The sequence below is a fragment of the Dermochelys coriacea genome, chromosome 2 (genome assembly GCF_009764565.3).
Source record: "Dermochelys coriacea isolate rDerCor1 chromosome 2, rDerCor1.pri.v4, whole genome shotgun sequence".
Taxonomy (NCBI): domain Eukaryota; kingdom Metazoa; phylum Chordata; order Testudines; family Dermochelyidae; genus Dermochelys; species Dermochelys coriacea.
This window is the reverse complement of record NC_050069.1, coordinates 94,665,601-94,680,250: the sequence shown is the minus strand read 5'-3', so window position 1 is coordinate 94,680,250 and position 14,650 is coordinate 94,665,601. Positions and strand designations below refer to the sequence as shown.

Sequence of the window (14,650 nt, the reverse complement as noted above, 5' to 3'; positions counted from 1 at the left end):
GAAGCAATGTGGACACAAGAACAAATGGATATAAACTTGCCTAAACTAGGAAATTTAGACTTGAAATTAGATGAAGGTTTCTAACTATCAGAAGAGTGAAGTTCTGGAACAGCCTTCCAAGGGAAGTAGTGAGGACAAAAGACATATCTGGCTTCAAGACAAAGCTTGATAAGTTTATGGAGGTGACCATATGATGGGATAGTCTAATTTTGGCAATTAATTGATCTTCAACTACTAGTGGTAGATATGCCCAATGGCCTGTGATGGGATGTTCGATGGAGTGAGATCTGAGATACTATAGAGAATTCTTTCCTGGGTGTCTGGCTGGTGAGACTTGCCCACATGCTCAGGATTTAGCTGATTGCCATATTTGGGGTCGGGAAGGAATTTTCCCCCAGGGCAGATTGGCAGAGTCCCTGGAGGTTTTTCAGCTTCCTCTGCAGAATGGGGCACACGTCACTTCCTGGAGGATTCTCTGCACCTTGAAGTCTTTAAACCATGATTTGAGACTTCAATAGCTCAGACATAAGTTAGGGGTTTGTTACAGGAGTTGCTGGGTAAGATTCCGTGGCCTGCATTGTGCAGGAGGTCAGACTAGACTATCATAATGGTCCCTTCTGACCTTAAAGCCTATGATTCTATGATACTATGAAAATTTGGCTCATCTCCTCTTTAGCCCCACTACCCCATTTGTAGGTTGTCTAGGTGGTGCAAGCTGGTCTGGATTTGCTGGGAGTTTCCCTACTTGTATTCCAGGGGCTGCTTGTTCCTCACAACCAATCTCAGCCCTGCTTTGTGTCAGGCCATGCCAAAATTTGGGGCTCTGGTTCAAAGGAACTGCCTTATTGGCCAGGAGTGAGTGAGGGAGCTATGCCCCCTCCCCACTTAGATTGGGAAAGGAGCAAAGGGCCACTCAGGCTCATCTCCTTCTGCTTCAGCAAGGTTTTCCTGCCAACCCTCCTGCCTCTATGTGTTGGGTACAGGGCTTACGCTGAATTGGTTCTTATCCTTGAAACTGGATTGGTGTTCAATTGCTGAATGTTGTTGCAATGTTGATTAACCATTGAATTTTCTTTACGATTTTGGTTGGATGTATTCTTGGAGGTTTCATCATATGACATATATTTTAATTAAAGATTAGTCTTTCCTGGAGACTCCAGGACAATCCTGGATGGTTGCCAACCCTAGTTTGGGTCAAGCCAGGATTGCATTTGAGTTTCCACATGTTCCATTATACTGTGTCACAACTCCAGGGGCAGACTTAGTCTTTTTAGGAGGGAAAAATGTATTTGACTGGGCTGAGATGGTAAGAAGGGAGAGGAGTATATCTATAGTGATATATTCAGAATTGGGGGTAACTGGGGCCAAAAAAGACTCATTGGCAGAGACTGTCTGTAGTTTAACTCATCTTTAATCCTCACTTCAAGGGTGGAGCATGGCTTGGTGCAAGAGATATGCCCAGGCATGGGGGCCAGATGGTATTCCTGGCTGGGTAGCTGTTTGACTTTGAGGCCTGCAAATTAGGCCGCAGAATGGCTGATGTCAGACTGAATGGCTACCACCAGACTTTATTGCAAAGAGTATTAATTTCCCTCCTTCATTTGTGTACATTCCTGTTTATGTATTTAATGAAGTGGCAGCCTGTGTTCTGTAAGCTATCTTTTAGCTTATGAGGTTTGTGGGGATCCCCAGGGCAATTTAACTGCAGGATCATTTGGGATTTAATGATTACTTGCATTATCCTCTTGGTGAGTGGTCATAACATTTCTTTATCCATCCCACATGGAGACCGTTAAACCACAGTTAACAATACATCTCTTTTTTTATACATTTGCATGGTTTCATTTCCTATCCCATTTTCTGAAACTCAGACTACAATTTCTCTAGTCTACTTTGTTCCATTTACAATACATAATATCTACCCATAATACCAGCTATCAGACATTTGTGGAAAAGCTAATTGCATATGTTCCTCATTTTCTAGCTGTTGTCTTAACATTTGCAGATTTTGCAGGGCTGAACTCCAAGAAAGGGATCGTCTGCTTAACTCATTCCAAAGGCTTTTAACTTGTACCTTGACAATAGTTTACTTCTAAGTTTACAATCTCCTTGTGGAGTTTTCTCTTGTGTGTTTCCAACTGATCAAGCAAGAAAAGAAAAGAAAACTGTATAACTAATGAGCAACATGCTTGAAATTAGTTAGATGTAAAAAGGGAAAAAAACAGCCTCAAAAAGGTTGGGAGGAATAATGAGCTTGATTTTACTGAGACTATATTTTCAGAAAATCTCAACAGATGCTACTACTTATCATTCTGTATTTGCACAACTAGTCTTTCATCAACTGGTGATATTACTATTTGTTATTTGTATTGTGTTAGCGTTTAGCAGTCCCAGTTATGAATCAGGGCCCCTTTGTACTAGGCACCATTAAAAACACAGAACAAAAAAAGACAGCCTCAGCCCCCAAAAGCTTACAATTTAACACCAATACATTATGGAATGGTCCTGCTTCTGCTTCCAAAGCAGTTGCTGGCCAAGCTACCATTGACTATAGTAGGAACAGGCCTAGCAGGAACAAGAGTGTATTTATTTGTATTGACACTGCCTGAGATTTTCAAAGATGCCTAAAAGATTTGGATGTCCAATTTTCACTAAAGTTAATGGATCTAAGTCCCTTAATTGTCTTTGAAAATCTTACCTCATGTGTTTTTTATCCTTGCTTTGAAACAGACACAAACAGTAGATACCCTAAATACATCTTATGAATGTTTGCTAGTAATTAATGTTAATTTCATTTTTGAAATGTTCCTATTACTAAGCATAGAAAATGTGAAAATATGGTAACTAATTTGCAAAGGTAAAAACTTTAAGAGTGATCACTGCGTATGTACTGTAATATCAACATAGTCATCCAAATTTTGATAGATTTCATCAAGTTCAAGATCTGTCCTTATTTTCAAAGCACTCCACAAGCTGAGCCTAGGATATTTAAAAGACCATCTAAAGGTCTAGGAGAAGATGAGGGTCAACAGTTATATTCCTCTGGCACAATGGAACTTTCTACACTAAGAGCAAAGCTCCTCTTGTCAGGAGACAGATCTTTCTCAGAGGCTGGGCTGAGACTGTGGAATGAACTCCCAAAGGAACTAAGAATCACCTGTGATGGGGTGTCCACCCCACACAAGGCCTGAAAGGGTTAAGATGTCCAGGTGGGCCAGTTAACTACCTAGGCTGCACCTGGAGGAGAAGCCAAGCAGCAAGGACTAATCAGAGATGAGGCTCAGCTGGACAGGAACAAAAGGGACCTGAATAAAGTGCAGTAGTGAGAGAGGCAAGGCAAGGTGTTCAGGGACATAGCAGTAAGGTTTAGAAGTGTGTGGACCTTAACTGCTTATTGTAGGGTCCCTGGGCTGGAATTCAGTGTAGAAGGTGGGCCTGGGTTCCCTTACTAGCCTCTAGGAAAGTGGCACCATCAAGAGCCACTGAATGGGAAGACTGCCTGGGATGTTGGGTCCTGAAAGATTTTGATACACACACCCCTGAAAGGCTAAAACTACAGAGACCTGGCTGGAAGGCCAAGCCATGAAGTAGGAGCAGTCAAGTCCCAGGAGAGACAGAGTGACAGAATTTCAGGAAGGAGTGTTGGCCTGGCAGAGCTAATCCCCAGATGCAGCCAGAAGGAGGCACCCTGGATGTGAGTAGAAAGCCCCATGACACTGTCACAAACCTTACCGTCTTCCATTCCACGGTAAGTGCATTCCATTACCTTGCCTTCTCCAACATAAATAAGTAGCAATGAGTATTGTAGGCCTGGCCTGACATGAGTAATTGAACCTGGATGAGGCTTCCTTTCTTGGGAGACAGGATTAGGATCAGGAGGCTGGAAACATAATGTCTATACTCGCTAAGATAAGGGGAGGAGCCATTTACAATGGACAAGGTAACAAGATGAGGTAAAGAGTAATCCCAAAACATGTAATGCAATGTCTAGTAAATATGTAAATGTATATAAATTGCTGTGTAACTTTGGATGTGTTGTATGCCCTATACCCAACTATCACACTTGAGTCTGATCAACTCAGCATAGCTTTGCTGTATGCCAGATAAAGGAACCTGAGTGACCAGACTGGAGCTGGACTGAATTCTTGGGGAACCAAGTGGAAAAGCTCTCAGATGAATCACAATAATATTTAAAAACAAAAACCTCCAAAACAAGACACTCCACAGTGCATGCGTCTTCCCTTGGGGTGAGGATGACGGAACAAATGTGACAAATGTGTATCTGTGTTGCTTACTGCATTGCTGGAAGGCACTCAGATATTTTGATGATAAGCACAGTATAGGAACCTTCATAGAACTGGAGCTTTATACCATGGTGATGGACATGTTATAGACATGTAATTAGATTACATGGCTGACTATTCTTTTTTTTTTAGAAAAGCTTCACATTCTGTTTCTACAATGATCACCAACATATTATTATTATTATTATTATTTATTTATTATTGCTAGAGATGTATCAATCTTCCTATAATTATTCCCTATGAAATTATCAAAAGTGATTTTTTCCTTATGTGATTTTTGTGTCCCTAACCCCAACTGGAACTTACCAGCTGCAAGGGTGTAAGAAAAAAGATCCCTTTCCAGCAACTGCAGTATAAGAGAAGGACTGTGAGCTGATGCCACAACATGATTCCAGACCAGAATTCCCCTCTCTCGCAACAGTAGCAGTAGTGGAGGACTGGCCAGGATTGGGAAGCACTGTTGTGCTGAAATGATGCTAGAGTAGGTTAAGATGCTGTATATGCTGACTCTATATTTTTTTTTAAAAGAGAACAGAAACAGAGAGAGAAAGTAGGTTAATTTCAATTGACTTTAAAACAGGATAAAACAATTTTTGTCCATTGAACATTGCTTGATCTGCAAGATGATATTCAAAGACAAAGAATGTAAAACATGAATAAATACAATATAGGCAATATCATTTAAGGCAAGAATAGGAAAAAAGTGCTCAGTTAAACCTATGGATCTGATCTTTCTTATTCTGGGTAACCAAGAAATATATTTCTGCCTCTTACAAAATTTCTAGGCTATTGTTTTAGTTATCATAAATTCATTTATTTCTTGTTTGACTTGTACAAGAATCCTAAGCTGTACATGTGTTACTGAAGTAAAGTTACCTACATAGATTGTAGGATATTATATTGCAATGGTGTTTTATTAGACCATTTTATTATTATTTATTAAGTGTATTAATAGAATTGCTCCTTTGAATTGATTCAGAAAAAACTTTGTGTGGGTAAGGGACAAAGTAGGTATGACCTAAAACTTTTACAATTTATTCAGTTTTGAAAAAAAGTTTTTCAGAACTTTATTTCACAATGATTAGAAACATTACCACGTTGCTTCTCTAGCTAGGGTAAGGACACTATTTTGTCTTTATATTAGAATACAATTCCATTGTTAAAAAAGGTCAACATTTATTTTCTACCATATATACTAAATATGCCATCTTAAACTGATTCTTCACCAAGCAATTTGTTTTAGCAAAAGAGCATTTCTACCTTAATTAAAACCTCAGCCTATATAGTAATAGAGCAAGCCCTAGTTCACTCTGGCATTTTTATTGAGTCTCCCAGTTACCCTAAATCTTCCCCCTGAGGAGATAAATTTCCTCATATACTGTATTATCAATTATAGGCTATTGCCCAAACATTGGTCATTTGTCCACATTTTCAGATCATAAAAGCTTCCAGCACAAGACCATGACCAATTCTGAGTAAATTAGAGTGGTCGCTTTTTTAAAACTTGCCAGTTTGGCCTTAGATAAAGTTACCTCCATACTTGAACTATGACCTAGCTATCCCCCTGTACACTGCATTTTCTATAGCAAAATACTGATTTACCTTCATTAATATCAATAGAGAAAGGCCACATGTCATCTTCAGCAATCTGGAAAATGCTAGTGTTCCAAGAACTAAATTATATTTTGGGATCCCTCCTGCAATGACACACCTGCACAATTCTACCCTGTTTTGATTGGAAGCACGGGCCCAATGGCTTATGATAATTCTGTTTTGAAAAGTAGTGCACACAAAAACAGACTGAAATGTGTGTGGGACAGAGGAAGGGAAGGAGCACCTGCAGTAAATGGTAAAGTATCCACACTTAATGTCTTCTCTAAATGTTAAATAATCCAAATGCAAATAGTGTGAAATGAAGACAGACGGAATGCTACTTTGGTGACTTAGCTGAATAAATGGAAAAACTCAGTGGGTCTGGATTAAGTACCTTAGCATATCACTTAGTCTTTAAAATCAAAATGAGGATCGACATTCCTGTCTGAACCAAGCTGATTACGTAGCTAACCTTGTAAATCACAATTACTTTTTGTGACTTAGAGCAGAAGTTCCTAAAATTAACAGAATTAGAGATAGCTCTTCTAGGTATAATATGCTGTGTTTCATGTACAGCAATATACGGGTGCCTTGCAATAAGCAAAATGGAAACCTGAAAACATTGGGAGGCTCTCTTTGATTTAGGTAAGGATCCAAAGCACAACCGAATTACCCAGCCTTTTTGATATTCCACTTTAGTGATCTTCGTCCTCCCCTCACATGAGCCCCAGTCCCTATATATACCAATCCTGTTTTCCCTTCTTCCCTAAGACTGTTCTGCAGGGTTTCTTATTTTTCATCTTTTAGCAGGAGGCAAATCAAACATTGCATTCCAAGGATACCTTTGAATCCCACAAGATCCACTTTTCTGTGATTGTGCTACATTTTTTCCAAACTATAATAGCTATAGGCTTGATGCAATGCCCACTGAAATCAATGAAAAAACTCCCATTGATTTCAGTGGTGTCTGAATCAGGCCATAAAAAGAACCATGGAAGTAAAGCCATGATATTTTAATAGTAAAGCTTGTCCTGCTCTTTTTATCCATTCTCCATTTATCTTTCTTTATTTATGTTCTAAATTCTCATGGCAGAGACCTGTCTTTTACTTGTTTGTCTTGTATTTTTACTTGTTTACTTGTATCTAGCATGCTTTGGGCACTATATAAATACTTTTTCTATAAGCAAGATCTAAAGGATTCCTATTTCTAACAAAAAATACACAGATACCTGAAAGTGGTAAAAAGTAAATCTTTTATAGATCATTCAAGGCATCCCAAGTCCTATAGGAGTGTGGTGATGCAATATGGACTGATTATCCTTTGTGTAAAATATATTAGGAAATGGTAGTTTTGGACAACTCCATTGACATGAGTAGAACTATGCTGATTACAGGATCTGGTCTTTACTCAACAGGTAGTTTAAAACGAAGCAAGTCCTGATTCTCTGGCACTATTGAGGTCACTATGTATGTTTTCTAAACTGTGGAAACCATGTGGAGAAAAGAATGAAAGGGTGGGAGACATATTTTAATCATATCTGACAGCCATATATTATCTGAAACCTTTTTGAATCTTTTTAAAATCTTGACCTCAATGACTACTTGCGGTAACAAGTTCTACAGTTTAATTTCCTTTTATCATCTTTGAATTTTCCCACCTTTTAATGTAATTTAATGTCCTCTTGCTCTTGCGTTATGGGACAGGGAGAACAAAAGTTCCTGATTTACCATCTCTATGTTATTTATTATTTTTATCATGTCTCCTTTTATTCATCTAATTTCTAACGTAAACAATCCCAGTCTTTTCAATCTCTTCTTATGAATGTTTTTTTCTGCTCCCTTGATCATTCTCATTGCTCATCTCTGAACCCCCTATAGTACTGCAATATCCTTTTTAAGATGGGATGACCAGTATTGCACACAGTATTCTGGGTGAGGCTCCACCATTGATTATATTAAGTCATTATAATAGCCTTTTTATTATTCACCATCCCATTCCTCATGCATCCTAACCTCTTGTTAGATCTTTTGACAGCGGCTGCGTATTGAGCACATGCGTTCATTGAGTGGTCAACAGTGATCCCAAATGCCTATATTGAATTGATACTGTTAATTTAGAACCCAGTGAGGTGTCTGAGTAGTCTAATTTTTTCCCTCAAATGTGCTTTAGTTTGCAATTGTCAGCAATGAATTTAATCTGCCCACGTGTCCCCCATCCCCCTACCTTGTTTAGCTCTCTAAATTTCCTCACAGTCCCCTCTGGTCCTGAGTAACCTAAATAACTTTGTCATCTGCAAATTTTGCTGCCTCACTGCTCACCTCCATTTCCAGATCACTAGTAAATATATTAGACAACACATGAATGAGTACAGAACTTTGAGACACGCCTGTTAACCTTTTGCCGTCATGAAAATAGACCATTTTATCCATTCTTTGCTTTCTGTCTCCTAGCCAGGTTTTGATCCATGGCATGTTTTGCCTTTGACTCCATGACCACTGAACTTCTTTAGGAGCCACTTGTGCAAGACTTTTCTGAAGTCAAAATAAATTGCCAGCTGTTTCTCCTTTACTTACTACTGCTTTGACATGCTCAAAGAGATTAGTGGTGCCTTAAGATGTTAACTAATTTCTTGCTTTCAAGTGTGAGGTTTTGTAAATCATGTGATAAGCAAATAAACTGTCACTGGATAATCTTAGCTGGCTGTTTAAGTGAAGGATTTTATTTAATATATAGAAGTCCCCAGGTCTGCATCTACCCTCATTGGCATAATCCTGCTTGTGGGAAAGATGTATTGAATGTCCACCACTTGCATCCAAACCAAGCATTAGGCTTGGCGAAGACAAACAGCCAGAAAGAGGTGAGTTTTAAACAAAAGGAACAGATCAAAAGGGTGCAAGCTCTCTCTCCACCAACCACTCTCAAAGAAAAGAGCAGGAATGAGCAACACCAAAACCATTACTCCCAAGCAGGGGTGAAAGTAAGGCGGGTGGGTATGGCATACCAGTAAAAAGTGGCCGCTGGTACCGGCCCTTTCAGCTGACTTTGAAGCGGCGCTTTAAGGACCCTGCTTAAAGCAGTGCCATGGCTTTAACATCATTGCCTCTTTTGCCCCCCCATCCCTGGGCCACAGCAGTGGCTGGAGCCCCAGGCCCTTTAAATCACCGGTGAAGCTCCAGGTGGCGTGGGCCAGGCAGCGTGGATGGGCTGGTGGGAGATTCTGAACCCCCCCAGCCCCTCCTCTTCTGCCTGAAGCCTCACCCTGGTGGGGGGGGCATGGAGCTGGCCCCCCGTAGCAGTAATAGTTCAATTTTACTTTCATCCCTGCTCCCAAGGGAAACTATTTTGTTTGCTCGGCCCAGCAATTTTCAGATGGTAAACATTCAGCCTGATAACTCACACTAGCTACTTAGGTTTCGGATCCTACTTCCATTTAAATAACTGACAAACTCAAACACAGCACAAAAGACACGATGCTTATATGGTTTGACTTTCCGTGATTAGCATAAGGAAGCATGACATTGTAAATGTGTTCATTTAAAATAACATTACATACACATGTCAGAACGTCTAGGTCCCACTGTGTTCCAAACACATTCACTGAATATCATCCAGATCTACCCTGTCTATGGCTTTTTTGTTATTATTATTGGTCACTCAAACACCAACCATATCCCTCTAAGCTTTCTCCCTAACCTGCATAGACCCCGTTCACTACAAAGATGGATGTGAGCCAATATGTAAGACATGGAATTCTTTTCAGACAGCAGCAAACAAACTGAAGGCAGCAAGACACGGTGATATCAGTATAATGTGTTTTTACCAAAAAAAAAAAAAAAAAGAAAAAAAAAAGGGAGGGAGCGAAGCAGAAAATGGTATTCACCTGGATAGGTGGTGAGGCAATAAACTAATTGTTATGAACTATATAGAATCTAGCATCAGTTACTTAGCAGACATGGCTAGAATATAAAGTTTTTTAGCTGTATTCATATTTTTCTTATTCTAGAAGATCTGGGTTTATTTTTGATGACTGGCTCATGTTTTGTTACCTTGCACCTCGACGGAACTTAAGTTATTCTTGTGGAAATGAGTAAAGTGGATAAATATTCCTCACGATGACAAATTAGCCTTTCCTGGCAAAGCTCCCTGTTTTTTAATGCACTAATGAACCTTTCATTATATGACAGCCAATCCAAATAATAATAATATCTTTATACCTTGATGACAGTGTACATATTCTCTTGCTCAGGAAAAAAGGAAACTTCTCTATTCCAAAGCAGGGGAAATAATGATTTAATATAAAAAGCAAACATTGCCTGATCCATCTACTGTAATTATACCTGAAGTGCATTTTATGCATTACATTATCAAAACCATTTTTTATTTGTGAAGTGAGTTACCAGTGCAACACTACCCATTTAATGGAAATGGGTATGCTGTTCTTTGGACTTTTAAATATGTCATTAACATCTGCCCTCAGTTTTAGCTAAATTCATGGAACAAACTTTGCTTATTCCCAAATGTGTGCTGTGAACTTAGATCTGGAACAGCAGTAACCAGCCAGATCAAAAAGAGGATGGGTGTTTTTCTTTTCTTCAATATGGACAGTGATGAGTTACTAATAGGCCAAATTCTTCCAACATTACTTATGTTGCATTGTATCTTATTCCATAAACAGCTGCACTGTACTCCATGACAGGTTTCAGAGTACCAGCCGTGTTAGTCTGTATTCGCAAAAAGAAAAGGAGTACTTGTGGCACCTTAGAGACTAACAAATTTATTTGAGCATAAGCTTTCGTGAGCTACAGCTCACTTCATTGGATGCATTTGGTGGAAAATATGGGGTGTGGGAAGATTTATATACACACACAGAGAACATGAAACAATGGGTTTTATCATACACACTGTAAGGAGAGTGATCACTTAAGATCAGCCATCACCAGCAGCAGGGGGAGGAAAAGGAGGAAAACCTTTCATGGTGACAAGCAAGGTAGGCTATTTCCAGCAGTTAACAAGAACATCTGAGGAACAGTGGGGGGTGGGGTGGGGGGGGAGAAATAACATGGGGAAATAGTTCTACTTTGTGAAATGACTCATCCATTCCCAGTCTCTATTCAAGCCTAAGTTAATTGTATCCAGTTTGCAAATTAATTCCAATTCAGCAGTCTCTCGTTGGAGTCTGTTTTTGAAGTTTTTTTTGTTGAAGGATAGCAACCCTCAGGTCTGTAATTGAGTGACTGGAGAGATTGAAGTGTTCTCCGACTGGTTTTTGAATGTTATAATTCTTGACGTCTGATTTGTGTCCATTTATTCTTTTACGTAGAGACTGTCCAGTTTGACCAATGTACATGGCAGAGGGCATTGCTGGCAAATGATGGCATATATCACATTGGTAGATGTGCAGGTGAACGAGCCTCTGATAGTGTGGCTGATGTGATTAGGCCCTATGATGGTGTCCCCTGAATAGATATGTGGACAGAGTTGGCAATGGGCTTTGTTGCAAGGACAGGTTCCTGGGTTAGTGGTTCTGTTGTGTGGTTGCTGGTGAGTATTTGCTTCAGGTTGGAGGGCTGTCTGTAAGCAAGGACTGGCCTGTCTCCCAAGATCTGTGAGAGTGATGGGTCATCCTTCAGGATAGGTTGTAGATCCTTGATGATGCGTTGGAGAGGTTTTAATTGGGGGCTGAAGGTGATGGCTAGTGGCGTTCTGTTATTTTCTTTGTTGGGCTTGTCCTGTAGTAGGTGACTTCTGGGTACTCTTCTGGCTCTGTCAATCTGTTTCTTCACTTCAGCAGGTGGGTATTGTAGTTGTAAGAATGCATGATAGAGATCTTGTAGGTGTTTGTCTCTGTCTGAGGGGTTGGAGCAAACGCGGTTATATCACAGAGCTTGGCTGTAGACAATGGATCATGTGGTATGATCTGGATGAAAGCTAGAGGCATGTAGGTAGGAATAGCGGTCAGTAGGTTTCCGATATAGGGTGGTGTTTATGTGACCATCGCTTATTAGCACCGTAGTGTCCAGGAAGTGGATCTCTTGTGTGGACTGGTCCAGGCTGAGGTTGATGGTGGGATGGAAATTGTTGAAATCATGGTCAAATTCCTCAAGGGCTTCTTTTCCATGTGTCCAGATGATGAAGATGTCATCAATGTAGCGTAAGTAGAGTAGGAGCATTAGAGGATGAGAGCTGAGGAAGCGTTGTTCTAAGTCAGCCATAAAAATGTTGGCATACTGTGGGGCCATGCGGGTACCCATCGCAGTGCCGCTGATTTGAAGGTATACATTGACCCAAAATGTGAAATAGTTATGGGTGAGGACAAAGTCACAAAGTTCAGCCACCAGGTTAGCCGTGACATTATCGGGGATATTGTTCCTGACGGCATGTAGTCCATCTTTGTGTGGAATGTTGGTGTAGAGGGCTTCTACATCCATAGTGGCTAGGATGGTGTTTTTAGGAAGATCACCAATGGACTGTAGTTTCCTCAGGAAGTCAGTGGTGTCTCGAAGATAGCTGGGAGTGCTGGTAACGTAGGGCCTGAGGAGGGAGTCTACATAGCCAGACAACCCTGCTGTCAGGGTGCCAATGCCTGAGATGATGGGGCATCCAGGATTTCCAGGTTTATGGATCTTGGGTAGCAGATAGAATACCCCAGGTCGGGGTTCTAGGGGTGTGTCTGTGCGGATTTGTTCTTGTGCTTTTTCAGGGAGTTTCTTGAGCAAATGCTGTAGTTTCTTTTGGTAACTCTCAGTGAGATCAGAGGGTAATGGCTTGTAGAAAGTGGTGTTGGAGAGCTGCCTAGCAGCCTCTTGTTCATATTCCAACCTATTCATGATGACAACAGCACCTCCTTTGTCAGCCTTTTTGATTATGATGTCAGAGTTGTTTCTGAAGCTGTGGATGGCATTGTGTTCTGCATGGCTGAGGTTATGGGGCAAGTGATGCTGCTTTTCCACAATTTCAGTCCGTGCACATCGGCGGAAGCACTTTATGTAGAAGTCCAGTCTGCTGTTTCGACCTTCAGGAGGAGTCCACCTAGAATCCTTCTTTTTGTAGTTTTGGTAGGAAGGTCTCTGTGGGTTAATATGTTGGTCAGAGGTGTGTTGGAAATATTCCTTGAGTCGGAGACGTCGAAAATAGGATTCTAGGCCACCACAGAACTGTATCATGTTCGTGGGGGTGGAAGCGCAAAAGGAGAGGCCCCAAGATAGGACAGAATCTTCTGCTGGGTTAAGAGTATAATTGGATAGATTAACAATATTGCTAGGTGGGTTACGGGAACCAATGTTGTGGCTCCTTGTGGCATGTAGTAGTTTAGATAGCTTAGTGTCCTTTTTCTTTTGTAGAGAAGCAAAGAGTACCCAGAAGTCACCTACTACAGGAAAGAAAATAACAGAACGCCACTAGCCATCACCTTCAGCCCCCAACGCATCATCAAGGACCTACAACCTATCCTGAAGGACGACCCATCACTCTCACAGATTTTGGGAGACAGGCCAGTCCTTGCTTACAGACAGCCCTCCAACCTGAAGCAAATACTCACCAGCAACCACACAACAGAACCACTAACCCAGGAACCTGTCCTTGCAACAAAGCCCATTGCCAACTCTGTCCACATATCTATTCAGGGGACACCATCATAGGGCCTAATCACATCAGCCACACTATCAGAGGCTCGTTCACCTGCGCATCTACCAATGTGATATATGCCATCATGTGCCAGCAATGCCCCTCTGCCATGTACATTGGTCAAACTGGACAGTCTCTACGTAAAAGAATAAATGGACACAAATCAGACATCAAGAATTATAACATTCAAAAACCAGTCGGAGAACACTTCAATCTCTCCAGTCACTCAATTACAGACCTGAGGGTGGCTATCCTTCAACAAAAAAACTTCAAAACAAACTCCAACGAGAGACTGCTGAATTGGAATTAATTTGCAAACTGGATACAATTAATTTAGGCTTGAATAGAGCCTGGGAATGGATGAGTCATTACACAAAATAAAACTATTTCCCCATGTTTTCTCCCCCCACCCCACCCGCCACTGTTCCTCAGATGTTCTTGTTAACTGCTGGAAATAGCCTACCTTGCTTGTCACCATGAAAGGTTTTCCTCCTTTCCGCCCCGCCCCGTGGCTGGTGATGGCTGATCTTAAGTGATCACTCTCCTTACAGTGTGTATGATAAACCCATTGTTTCATGTTCTCTGTGTGTGTATAAATCTCCCCACTGTATTTTCCACCAAATGCATCCGATGCATTCTCCTACAGCTATATAACATACTTCATTATGTTGTTTGTCCTGGTTCTCTGCTCTTCCTAGGTCTAGCAGAAGAGGTAGAGAACCCCGCTCAGCTGTCCGTATAATAATTCAAATGAGGAGAACCCTGTAGATGCCTGGGGCACCTTGTGGATGGTGAACAAGAGAGGGGGAATCAGGCAGTCCCTGTGTTGAGGTTCAGTGGTTACAAACTTTAACATGTTTCAGAGAAGCAGCCGTGTTAGTCTGTATTCACAAAAAGAAAAGGAGTACTTGTGGCACCTTAGAAACTAACAAATTTATTTGAGCATAAGCTTTTGTGAGCTACAGCTCACTTCATCGGAAAATCCACTGAATGCATGCGATGAAGTGAGCTGTAGCTCACGAAAGCTTATGCTCAAATAAATTTGTTAGTCTCTAAGGTGCCACAAGTACTCCTAAACTTTAACATGTTCTTCAGTGTTTTGTTGAACTGCTCGATTAGCTCATTATTT

The 14,650-nt window shown here is 40.8% G+C and overlaps 1 long non-coding RNA gene across 2 annotated transcripts; it reads left to right on the top strand.

Annotated features, from left to right (window-relative positions):
* Positions 1-3,322: 3,322 nt before the first annotated feature.
* On the top strand, positions 3,323-8,466 carry LOC122458730. Of its 2 annotated transcripts, none has more exons than XR_006278933.1 (2): positions 3,323-3,748; positions 8,353-8,466. It is a non-coding gene; the product is annotated as an uncharacterized LOC122458730 (long non-coding RNA). The 2 variants fall into 2 exon arrangements; XR_006278932.1 differs by having other exon boundaries at positions 3,330-3,694.
* Positions 8,467-14,650: the final 6,184 nt, after the last annotated feature.